Genomic DNA, 12,152 nt, shown 5'->3' on the forward strand with positions numbered 1-12,152 from the left:
TTAGGCATGGGAGCCAGCACAGAGCCTGAAAGAGACCCGTTAGAATTTTAGTTACAGCTGGAAGGCTTTTGGAAAATTTGGCCCAGCCTCTTCATTTTACAGAAGGGAAAACCGAGGCTCTGGGACATGTTATGATTTAATGTAGGTCACACAGTTAATTAGTGACAGAGCGAGAGGGAACCCAAGGTGTCCCCACAACTCCTTCGGCCAGTGGTTTTCTAGTAGGCCACCTACTCCTAGACCGATGTCCCTGTCTCCCTCCTTTCTTTCTTCCTCCCCCCCCCCCCCCCCCCGTCTGTTTGTTCTTTCTTTCCCTTCATCGCTGTGCAAATCAGAACGTGGGCCTTAACACCGGGAAGACTAGGTGTCAGCCCCAGCTCTCCACCACTTGAGGTGCGCGCTCGCTCGCTCGCTCGCTCGCTCTCTGCATCAGGACTTGGGGCTGGGTCTCTTCTCTCCATGGCAGGTGCTTAGCACCTGGGCAGAATCGCTGCATCATCGCGGCGCCCCTCTCCCTGCTCCCGATTTTACAGCACGGGCGTGTGTCACGGCGGCGGTGGCCGAGCAGAAGGACGCGGGTCCGAACCCACGCCGTTTGAAAAGGGAGGCTCAGGAAACCCTCTCGGTTCCCGGCTGGCCCCGGGCTGGCGGAGAGATGCCCAGCGCGTGAGTGACCTCGGCGCCGACCCCGCCACTGGTCAGCTCGCGGCCGGGGCGTGCCCGCCGGGCCTGACGTGGCGGCGGGGCCGCGGGGAGGGGAGAGGCCGTCGCGAGGGCGCGGCCTGACGTGGCGGCCGCGGCGGGGCGGCGAGGGGAGCCCGGGCCACTGCACTGCCCCGCGCTCCGGCCAGAGGGCGCCCGGAGCCAACACTTCCCCGCCCCGAGGCCGCCCGGGGCTCCGGGAGTAACCGCACCGGCGATTGGGTCGGCGGCGCGGCGAGGCCATGTTGGAGCGGGGCGGCGACCCCGCCTCCCGCCGTCCTCCGCCCCGGGTCGGGCCGGGCCGCGGGGGGGGGAAGCGGAGCGGCGAGAGGGATCCTCCCTCCCGGGTCGCCCGACGCGGCAGGAGCGACGGCGGGAGCGGCCGCGGTCACGGCCGCCCCTCCGAGCCCCGGCCAATCAGCGGCGCGGGCACAAATATGCAAATGGCGCGCCGGTGCTGCCGGAGTGCCGCTCGCAGGGGCTGGTGGGGTCGCGCTGGGGGAGTGAACTGGGCCAATCAGGCGGGTGCGTGGCGGCGCGGGGGAGGCGGTGCCCCTTCACTCCTCCCTCCTCTCCCTCCCGGCCCCGCGCTGACAGGGGGGCCTGGCCGCGCCGCCGGTAAGTGCCGCCGCCGCCCGCCGTTGCCACCCGCCGCCCCAGGCGTGGGGAGCAAGCCCGGGGGCACCGCGGGGCGGCGGTCGCTGTTCAACTGGTGGGGAGAGGCGGGGGCGGGTTCTGTCAGCCGGGTGGTCGCCTGAGGCCGCCCCCGCCCGGCCAGCCGCGCGTGTCAGTCTCGGTCGAGGCGGGGGGCGGCGGGGGCGCCTCAGTCATGGCGAAGCCCGAGAGCCAGCGAGCGGCGGTGAGTACGTGCCGCCGCCGCCGCCGCCGCCGCTCGGCCGGGGGTAGGGAGGGGGTGGTGGGGGGGGGGGCGGGTCGGGGCAGGCCGGGCCGCACCGCCGCCGCTGGAGGTGAGGGGCCCGCGCCCGGGGACGGCCGGGCGCGCGGGGAGGCCGGGGAGGGGGCGCTGCCCGCACGTGCGGCCCAGCCCGCCCGCGGCCCGCCCCGCGCCTGTCATGGCTGCGGGCTGCTGCCCCCGCCCCCCCACCCCCACCCCTCCCCGCTGCCCGCAGACCCCGGGGTCGGGACCCGGCCGCCGCGCCTGTTGCGTCGGGCGGAGGTGAGGGCAGGGTGGGCAGGGCCCGGCGTCCCCGCCCCGCGCGAGGTCGGGGCCTCCCGGCCCGCCCGCTTCCCCTCCCGAGGGTCGGGCTTCCCTCCATCCTGCAGCCTCTTCCCCCCGCCCGCCCGCCCGCTCTCTCGCCTCCGTGACTCATGACAGGGCGTCCCGCGCGAGCTGGGTGCCCCCGAGCCCGGGACGTCCCCCGGCGCTTTCCCGGGCCCTGCCGGCCGGGTTCCGACCGCACTGCCCCCACCCCCACCCCGCTGGGATCCCTCGCCCCGAGCGGCAGCCTCGAGGGCCGCTCCACGTCTGCAGCGGGGCCCGGAGCCCGCCGCCGCTTTCTTGGGCTCTGGGTGTGGGACGTGATGGGTGGTTCCAGGGCTGTCTTCGCGGACATCCATCCCGAAGCCAAGCACGACCCGGAAAGCCTGGGTGTCTTACTGGCCTGTCGTCGCAGTCGCCAGCTCAGAGTGGTTTCTGTTTGTTCCTTTTTTAGTTCTGTTTTGCCTTTTTTTTTTTTTTTTAATTTTTCAGAAAAATAAAACTTTTCAGAACAAAGTAGACCAAAAATTTCTTAAATTGTGGTATTAACAGTGTTCCATAGTTAACTTTTCCTGGGAGTCTGGGATTGACACTACTGTGACTTTTACCCATTGTGTGAAATGCTCAGAACTACCTCAGAATCATCCCGTATTGAATAAAGTTTATTTTCGTTAATAAAATCACTATCACATTTTAGTTTCTCAGTTTTGCATGCTACTTTTCACCTTTTCCCTTTCTCTGGTTTCCAACTCCAGTTCTACTTAACCAACTACCATCTTGAAGGGGGGGAAAAGGGCTTCTCCTGTGTAGTATTACTCTAGCTAAACTGTGCATAATTGCACAGGTACTTTTCAAAAGAACGGCTAGGTCCACAAACACTTTAATGTACAGAAGGTGAACTTACCTGGGGTGGGTGGGGGTGGGGGACTCCACATTGCAGAGGGAGCAGTGTGTAGGTGGGCACGAGTGTGTGTGTTTTGGTCTTTTGGGGGAGGGGGTTTCAGTGCAAAAGGATGAACATAGCGTTTCTTCATTTCTGTTAGATTTACAGAACTTGAAATTAAGTGGGACTTTTTGCTAATAGTAAAGAGTCTTCCGTAGGATACATACTGGATAAATATTTGTTAACTGAAAAACATCTATTGCTCTAAGCAAGTTAAACATGCATTTTGTATCTTCCAGGACTTGGCCTTTGCTTGTATTGCTTAGACACTTCACATTAAGTAGTTACAGTGTACTACAAGGTATTAGCAGGTCTCAGCCCTTAGTGAGTTTCCTGTAAACCACAGATCATATAATACAGACATGAAGTGCTTTGGGAGAAAAATTTTAAAAAATTGCCTCCCAGATTAGATTCAGGTATCTTTCTCATTCTGGACGGTTTTAGGAGAGTGGTTGTTGTAGAATTAAAAAACAAAAACCTTGTGATTGAATAACTAGGAGAAAATATCCTAAGGACATAAGAAATAGCATTAGGAAAATACATTGTTAAGCCTTCTTGATTTAGAAGGAGTTCTGACTGGAGAGAATCAGGTTTTGTCACTTTACTAGCTGTGTAGCTGTACTCAAGTTTTGTAACTTCTGTGAACCTAAGTTTTCTTGAGTTTTATAGTTCTGTGATTCTGAGTGTCCCAAGAGATATGTCCTCTGAAATATAAAACTTACGCCTGGGTTGAAGTGTATGGAAAGGCAGAGGTTTTGAAACAAATAGTGGCATAGTTGGCCTTACCTGAAAAGAACATTTTTAAAAGAATAAGGTCACGTGGGAGGCATGAATAAAGATAAGAAAGCAGTGTTGTTAAAAAAAAAAAAAAATCCCATGATATAAGATTAATAAAATCATAGAATTTTCAACTTGGAAGTATCTTTAGAAACTTTTAATTCCAAACCCATTTTCTGATGTAACTGAATGCCTTCTATAAGACATTGAACTAGACGTTGGCACTTTACCTATGGAAACAAGGTAGAAGTCAAGGAGGGGCTTAATGTATAAAATTAAGAGTCAGAAACTGAAGAAGAATGACAGAAGTGAAATCTGTTGAAGTTTCAATAGTAAAATAAAAATTTTGGTACATGTGAACATTTTAGATATTATGAAGGGTTAGATGTGTTTGTCACTGATACAAATGTAGTAGAAGTAAAAGTCAACTAAATACTTTGACAGAGAAGACAAAAACGAAATCCTAGAGAAGTCAAAGTATGAAGGAAAAATAAATATGACTGAAATAATATATATGCTGGGGAAATAAAGACCATTGGTAAGAATATGGAAACTTAAGGCATTTGGTTAGACTGAAAATGAATTATGAAACTAATAATGAAAGCTGCTTGTCATAAGTGTTTGAAAAACTTTGAAAGCCAAAAATTGGAATCAGAAGAGATTTATGAACACTGAGGAGATAGACCGATTTTACTGTAACCTTTTAAATGTTTTGTAGCTGTCTTGGTGTTAAGATGATTAACATGTCTTAACCATATGCAGATTTCTTACATGATAGAAGATTTAGCTTTTTTACGCTAATTTACTTTGTGAATATAAGTTGCCACATTCCAGTTTTATAACTGTCTTCTGACACTGTGTTTCTGTTTACTTGTTTGGGCTTTGCTCCCCTACATTCTGCCCCTGAATTTTACCAGTCTGAATACTCAGGTCAGATTCCACCCTGTGAATAAGGTCATCTTTTGTCATTGTGGCCCTTAGGGATTTCTCCTTCCCATGACCATAGCATTATAATTTGTCTCACTTATTTGACGTATCACATACAACTTCCTGACATTCCCCCTACTGAATTGGTTTTAATTTTGCAGGAACACCTTTGGCTCTTCCCTTTTAGAAACAGTTGGGTGCGCTTGGCTCCATAGCTCAGGAGTTAGAGCACTGGTCTTGTAGAAACAGTTGGAAAGCTGATCAAGTGATTAAGGGGAAACCCAGAGAAGCGGAAGCCACTTTAAGCTATGATTTATTCTCTGAACTCCAGGTCACTCACATGTATTGATTCATTAAAAAGATTTATTTATTAAGAGATTCCTTTATTTAGTTATTTATTATATTGCATAATAAATTTATTTATCCCTGCCTTTGTAGAATTTACAGTCTAATAGTGGGAACATGTAAATAACAAATGTAAAGTTACTGTTTATGATGAATTCAGTAAAGGAAAAAAATGCTATGAGAGAAAAATGGGGAGGGTTTGAGATTGGTCAGAGAAGGCCTCTTTTAGGTAGTGATATTTTTTAAGTCAAGACAAAGATTAAGAAGCTAGATAGGGAAAGGGTTTCTTGGAAGAGAAAAGAATATGAAGTCAAGAAAGAACTTAATTATGTTGGAAGAAATGAAAGAAATTCAAAGTGGCAGGAGTATAATAATCAAGGAGAACCATGTAAGATGAGAGATAGGCAGAGTGCAGATCATATAGGGCCTTGCAGGGCACATTAAAGACTTGGGTTTTACTGAGGATGTTACAGTGAGTCATTGAAGATTTTGAAGCAGAGATTTTGAATGCCTTAGATTTTAAGACTAATACTAGTTAAGAATGGATTAGAGAAAGGCAAAATGGAAGCAAAGACTACTACGTACAGTCGTTGAGGTAAGATGATGGGAGCTGGCCCTAGGGTAGCAATATCATCTAGTTTGATAGAGCTGAGAGTCGCAGGGGAGTTGACAACTTCATGACAGATTGGAGGTTAAAGGAAAGGTGTCAGAGTGACCTCCAGGTCCCTGGCTTGAGGACCTAGAAAGATGGTGGTGAGATTTTCTGAGTTGAACATGAGGGGAGAAAGAAGTTTGGCAAGAAATTAAGTTTTGAACACCATTCCAGGCAAGAGCTTTAGAAGGCAGAGTGAGGGGAGGGGGACTACCTTTATCTGACCGATCCGTGCCTCCGCTACAGTAGGTTTAGCTGTATACGCAACACCACACCATCACCGTACTCTTAGCGTGTATGTTGAGAAGAAAAAGCAAGCTTCATATTTATGTTAGGAGAATTAGGAACTTGAAATGATCTTAATTTTTAACAGTACACTTTAGTTTTTGAAAGTTGGTTTGTGAAAAAAGATTTAATACAGTTCTTTGTAGCATATAATAATACAGACTATATTAGATAAGAAGGTTTGAGAAAAAAAATTAACCTGAATGTAGTATCAGATGGGTTTCGATATTATTTGGGTGATGGCACAGAATACAAGTCTTGTAATCTTGATGTTCTCAAGAAAGTGGCACTCTTTAAAGTTATTAGCTTGTAGGCAGTCTGATATTAAATTTATCATTTTTAATGAGGCTTCTGGTGCTTATGAGTAAAAATCCTAAGTGCAGGCCATTAGGAGCTATTATTTATCAAATAACTGTAGATGGTGATATTTCTTATAATTTGTCATTACTAACTAAGCAAATAGTAAGTTTTTAAAAAAAAACTTTAAAACTTAAAAAAGATTTTTTTTTAATGTTTATTTTTGAGAGAGAGACAGAGCGTGAGGTGGGGAGGGGCAGGGAGAGAGAGGGAGACACAGAATCCAAAGCAGGCTCCAGGCTCTGAGCTGTTGGCACAGAGCCCTATGTGGAGCTTGAACCTGCAAACCATGAGATCATGACATGAGCCGAAGTCAGACGCTTAACTGACTGAGCCACCCAGGTGCCCTTAAAACTTTTTTTAACCAGCAATTTTAAATATTGTTATTGCCTCAAAGGGACACAGTTTGAAATCTGAAGGGAAAAATAAAGATCATTTTTCTTGTTCAGTGGTTATTTCAGTTTAGTTTACTTGACTAAGCAGCAGCAGTATAAAGTATATTGAATTTTATTCTCTTAGAAATCAATGGCTATGCTTCTGAAAGATAACTGCTAATATATCTTATTCTTATATAAGAAGGAAAAAATGGTTCAGATAATGGTTAGGTTTCATATATTTTACATAAATTTTGTTTTATCTTAAAATTTTGTGCTTTTTACACACTGAATAAAAGGTACTTTTTCATGGAATTAACTGGAATTCCATATATTTATGTATTTTGTAGTTATCTTTCCAGTGTTTATCTTTAGGCGATTAAATATTTATTCATTAACATTTTTTCTTCCAGTCAAGGAGCTGGACAGCTTTACCTAAAACAAACCTAGGAATTAAAGATTATAGATTTGGTGTACTGATTCAGTCTGTTTTATCGATGAAGAAATTGAGCTCCAGATAAACTGAGTTGCCTGAGGTTTCTAGTATTAAGGAATATTTTATTTCAGAGGTTGCTTAAGTTAGTGAATTCACTGACTACACTTAGTTCTAATCTGGTGAGCACATGTTAAAATCAGTAGTATACAAAGTTTACTTGAGTCCTTGCAGAGACCATCCTATATTTGCTTACCAATATTGTTTTGAATGACATGTATGACATGTACTCTAAATAATGACACAAATATTTATGTTTCATCTTGTTTCCGTTAGGTTTTTTATTTTTATTTTTTGATAAGTTATGACATTCAGAAACCTGTATAAGTCATAAGTTTATAGCTTTATGATTTATTACAAAGTAAACACATCTCTGTGACCACTACCCAGGTCAAGGAATAGAATGTTATGGGCACTCCAGAAGCTCCTCTCTTACTCCCTTCCAGTTATCACCCTCTTTCAGCCTCCCAGAGGTAACTGCCATGCTGACTTCTAAAACCAAAGAGTAGTTTTGGCTGTTTTTGAGCTTTATGTAAGTGAAATCACATGGTATGTGGTTTTTTGCTTAATATTATGTCTGAAACTAATTTGTGTTTTTCTGTGCAGAAGTAGTTCATTCATTCTCATTGCTATTGATTCTAATGTATGATGGACATGTTTTCAGTTTGGAACTGTTATGAATAATACTGATACGAACATTTCTGTACATGCCTTTTGGTGGGCACACATATGCACACATTTCTGTGGCATATATATTTCTAGAAGTGGAAAAGCTGGTCATGGGTATGCATATATTCAACTCTACCAATAAAGCCGTATCATTTTCCAGATTTGTTGTTCCAGTTTATACTCCTTTTAGCAGTGTATGAGAATGCCAGTTACTTTATATTCAGTTATGTGGTTTGATTAAAATACTATTACACGGTATTTGAAAAATCTTGTGCTATTTTTAAAAAATCTCCAATGGTGGATATTTGGTGATGAATAGCTATTTCTACCTAAATGAGACATAGTATAAAGAAATATGAAAGAGCAAATCTAAAGATTTTCAGTCCACAAATGAGCACCTATGGTGTGCCTGTTGGATTACAGCATATTCAAACAAAACATAGTTTTTTGTTTTCAAAGTTATAGTCAAATAACTTCTGAAAGATAACTTCTAATATATCTTATTCTTTTATAAGAAGAGGGAAAAAGTGTTAGGATAATGATTAAGTTTCATATATTTTGCATAAATTTTTTTTCCAAATTTTTTTTTAATGTTTATTTATTTTTGAGAGAGGGAGAGACGACAGAGTGTGAGCTGGGGAGGGGCAGAGAGAGAGGGAGACACAGAATCCGAAGCAGGCTCCAGGCTCTGAGCTATCAGCACAGAGCCCGATGCGGGGCTCGAACCCACGAACTGTGAGATCATGACCTGAGCCAAAGTTGGACGCTTAACCGACTGAGCCACCCAAGTACCCCAAATTTTGTTTTATCTTAAACAGTGTCTTTTCTTGATCCTTAAAAATATTTGGTTGTGAAATACAGTGAATAGTACAGCATTTTAGGGGATATCGTTTGGAAAGAATGAAAAAATAACATGTGTCTATAACTTAAAGAAATCTTGAAGGAAATGGGAAAGAACTTTTGGTCAAAGTGAATTTGGTAACTATTAGGTGAAATGTACGTGATACTTTGAAAGATGGCCCTGGGGAAGGAGGAGGGAAAGTATTATAAGGTTGTGTATTATTCCTGAGACGAATGCTGGGTGTTGTGTCAGGAATGACCAAAGCTCAAAGTGCTACTAACAGGGACATGCATCATTAGGTAAATAGGGACCCCAGCTATTGCTTCCTTGGTATGCTTGTGGTCAGATACTTCAAGGAAGGCAATGAGATGCTATATGGTCTCATTAAAGTAGTGGGAAATTGAGTTTTATATCTTTATTTTATATCAGTAGTAAGAAAAACATTTTATATAATTTATAGTATTCCAAAAAAAAAAAATGGAATTGAATTTCTGAAGGATTTGAATGTGAAATCGCATTTTAGAAGACATGTCGACGAAGATGTGTCAACATTTGACTAAATTCGAAATGCTAAGTGGATTTGATAGAAATAAAGTGACTGCATAGAAACTTAAGTCTATTACACTACCTTAAATGAATCAGAAAGGCAAGGGAAGCTATAAGAAAGGAAATCCAAGATAGTGTGTGTCATAGAAGCTGAAATAATTTCCAGAAGGCAGAGGGGTTACTTGAACTGAGTTCAGAAAACATTTAAACAGCTTTTGTTATGGGCCAAGCAGGGTCATAGCTGGTACCATGGATGAATAAGTCACGGGCCTTGTTCTTTGAGCATTTGGTGCCTAAATAGTATATGATAGATGCAGACGCATGGATGATTGGAGGCTTCTTATAGAAGGTTGCGTTTTTGAGGTTAGCTTCTGTCACTTGGTTAGTGGTGGCAAGTGTTTCCTCGTGGTCAGAGGGATTGAGAGAACATTTGGATTTGTCTAGGAACTTATTAGTCGCCCTTCAAAGTATAGTTGCAGTATTTTTATGGGAGCAGAGACTAAAATACAAGAGGTTAACAGGTAAGTGGGTATTTGGAAAATGGAGGCAGTGGATCACCTATTCTCAATATTTGTCACTGAACAGAAGGAAGGATAGACATGAGATGATTTTGTTTGTACCTTTTTGTTAAGGTAGGCCTGGAGACCCACTGCTGAGTTAAAAAGGAAGCAGGTAATTGAAAGGGGATGATTAAAGATCCTAAACAGAGTTGAAATGTATGTGGGTATAAGTTGCTTAAAAGCTAGGTGGAATGGTAATAAGAGGTGAAAGGTTTACTGACTCTTTGGAAAAGAGTCAGTCATACTTCCTCTTCTGAGAATCACTAGAAGAAAAAGACCAGATGCAAAGAAAGATACATGCTTCTGAAAAGATGATTGGTGAGTTTCAACTGGAAAACCTCAGAAGACTAAAGAAGAGGCAAAATTATCCTTGGGTGAGATTGGGGAAGTTCCAGTTGAAGGCTTGGGGAGAGAAAACATAGAGATGGCCTAGAAGCATAGGGAAATGAATCTAGACATTTCTGAGCAAAAGAAAGCATGGACCATACCGAAGGTACAGGTTGGTATTAGAACTGTACCAGGCATATAATAAATACTATAAATATGCAAAATATTAATTGGATTGAATTGGACTGAGATCTAGAGGTCAAATTACAGTGGTGTTAATATAGTATGGTGGGTTGAGCAAATGGTCATGAGAATATTGAAGATGAGGGGGACAGCATGAGAGATTATTAGCGAAGAATCTGAGTAGGTGTGGAGAAGCTTAATGGTCATGGGAGAGTTTGACTCTTGGGAAATCAGAAACGAGTTGACAGGTATCAGAGGGAAAGCTGCATTTACTATGTGCCTACTATATTTTAGGAACTTTGAATGTATTTCTAAACCATGCAACAACCCTGCAAATTAGGTGATAATAATCAACTTGGGTCTCAATTTTTAGTGTCTTTTAAACTTTAGAAAGTTGTGCGTTTAAGTCAATTTCCTGTTTTTGATATTAAATGAAATTTATTTGGCTTTATAATACATATTTATGCTTAATTTGATTAGGGATATGATTGATGTTTAGGACGACTTCAGTTAAACAACTTGACTTGACTCCGTGGCATCCGGGAAATTTATAATCTGTTTTCAATATCAGCCCCGAATTATCCTCAGTCACCTTTTACCAAGAGTAGAGATGAGATTATGTTTCAAAGATTTCCCTTTCTGTAAGATGCAAAGCAAGACTAAATTAAGTGTGAATGCCAATAAAGTAAGTAATTGAATTTAGTAATTCATTATCTGCAGACGGAGATGTTAACATAAACATTAAAATGAATGCTATCTACATTACTGATTTTCAGGTCTTTTAAAGCAAGGAGTCCCCCCCCCCCCCTTTTTTTTAAGATTTTATTTTTAAGTAATCTCTACACCCAATGTGGGGCTCAAATTTACAACCTTGAGATCAAGACTCCGTGCTCTACCAACTGAGCCAATCAGGTGCCCCTGAATCCCTTGTTTTTTAAAAATCCTACTAGAAAGCTCAATCTATAAGATACATAAAAACAGAATACTCAGGGTGAAATCTTTTATTGGTGGGGTAGTGGGGGAGAGGGAGGTCCAATCTCTTACTTTCAGTGACTAAAGATTACCCAGTGCCCTAAAGAGCACAGATTGCAAACTGTTTACAGTGTTTTATGTGGATTATTATACAATAGTTCTATGAGATAGTACTATTAGTATCCCCATTTTACAGGTGAAGAAACTGAGCTTCAAAATGATTATGTGATTTGCCTAAGATTACACAGCTAGTAAATGATAAAGCCAAGATTTCATGCTTTCACTAGTCTTATTTTCAGAGCCCGTACTTTAACTGCTGTGCTATACAGAACCCTTTGTAGAATCACTTCTCAATGAAAATAGGATTCTTTGAGGGATAATTGGGAATTAAACTTTATTTTATTTTTTTTTAAATTTTTTTTAATGTTTATTTATTTTTGAGAGAGAGAGACAGAGACAGAGCTCCAGAGGCAGAAGGGCAGAGAGAGAAGGAGACACAGAATCAAAGCAGGCTCCACGTTCTGAGCTGTCAGCACAGAGCCTGACGTGGGGCTCGAACTCACGAACCATGAGATCATGACCTGAGCCGAAGTCGGCTGCTTAACCGACTGAGCCACCCAGGCGCCCCGAGAATTAAACTTTAAATTGGATCACTGAGGCATTGCTAAATATACTAAACAATGCTAAAATATACATAACATAAAATATACTATTTTAAACATTTTTAAGTGGACAGTTCAGTGCGAGCTTCTTAAGGCCATAAAAAATGATATGTTGTTGCTTAAAAGAATGGTTTTGAATCTCAGCTTTGGAGTAACTATTAAGGGTTGATGAGTTTTGTTTTATGTTATGACATTATTGAATTCTTGAAAGCATTTGAGTATTTACTGTGTGCCAGGAATTGTGTGGTAGATGCTAGGGATATAAAGATGAATAAGAACTAATCTCTGCATTCGTCTTTAGTAGACAAGACAGACTTA

The 12,152-nt window shown here is 43.1% G+C and overlaps 1 protein-coding gene across 6 annotated transcripts in view; it reads left to right on the plus strand.

The window, feature by feature from the left end:
- Nucleotides 1-12,152, plus strand: part of CHD9 (chromodomain helicase DNA binding protein 9) — a 234,466-nt gene that overhangs the window by 52,468 nt on the left and 169,846 nt on the right. For 2 of the 6 annotated variants that reach the window (XM_078438704.2, XM_078438710.2), the window contains exon 1: nucleotides 1,160-1,320. The exons of 1 other annotated variant lie outside the window; for it this stretch is intronic. The gene's annotated coding sequence lies outside the window, so the exon portion shown is untranslated. 3 more of the 6 variants (XM_078438709.2, XM_078438708.2, XM_078438706.2) reach the window with 3 other exon arrangements.

The sequence above is a fragment of the Panthera onca genome, chromosome E2 (genome assembly GCF_046562875.1).
Source record: "Panthera onca isolate mPanOnc1 chromosome E2, mPanOnc1 haplotype 2, whole genome shotgun sequence".
NCBI lineage: Eukaryota > Metazoa > Chordata > Mammalia > Carnivora > Felidae > Panthera > Panthera onca.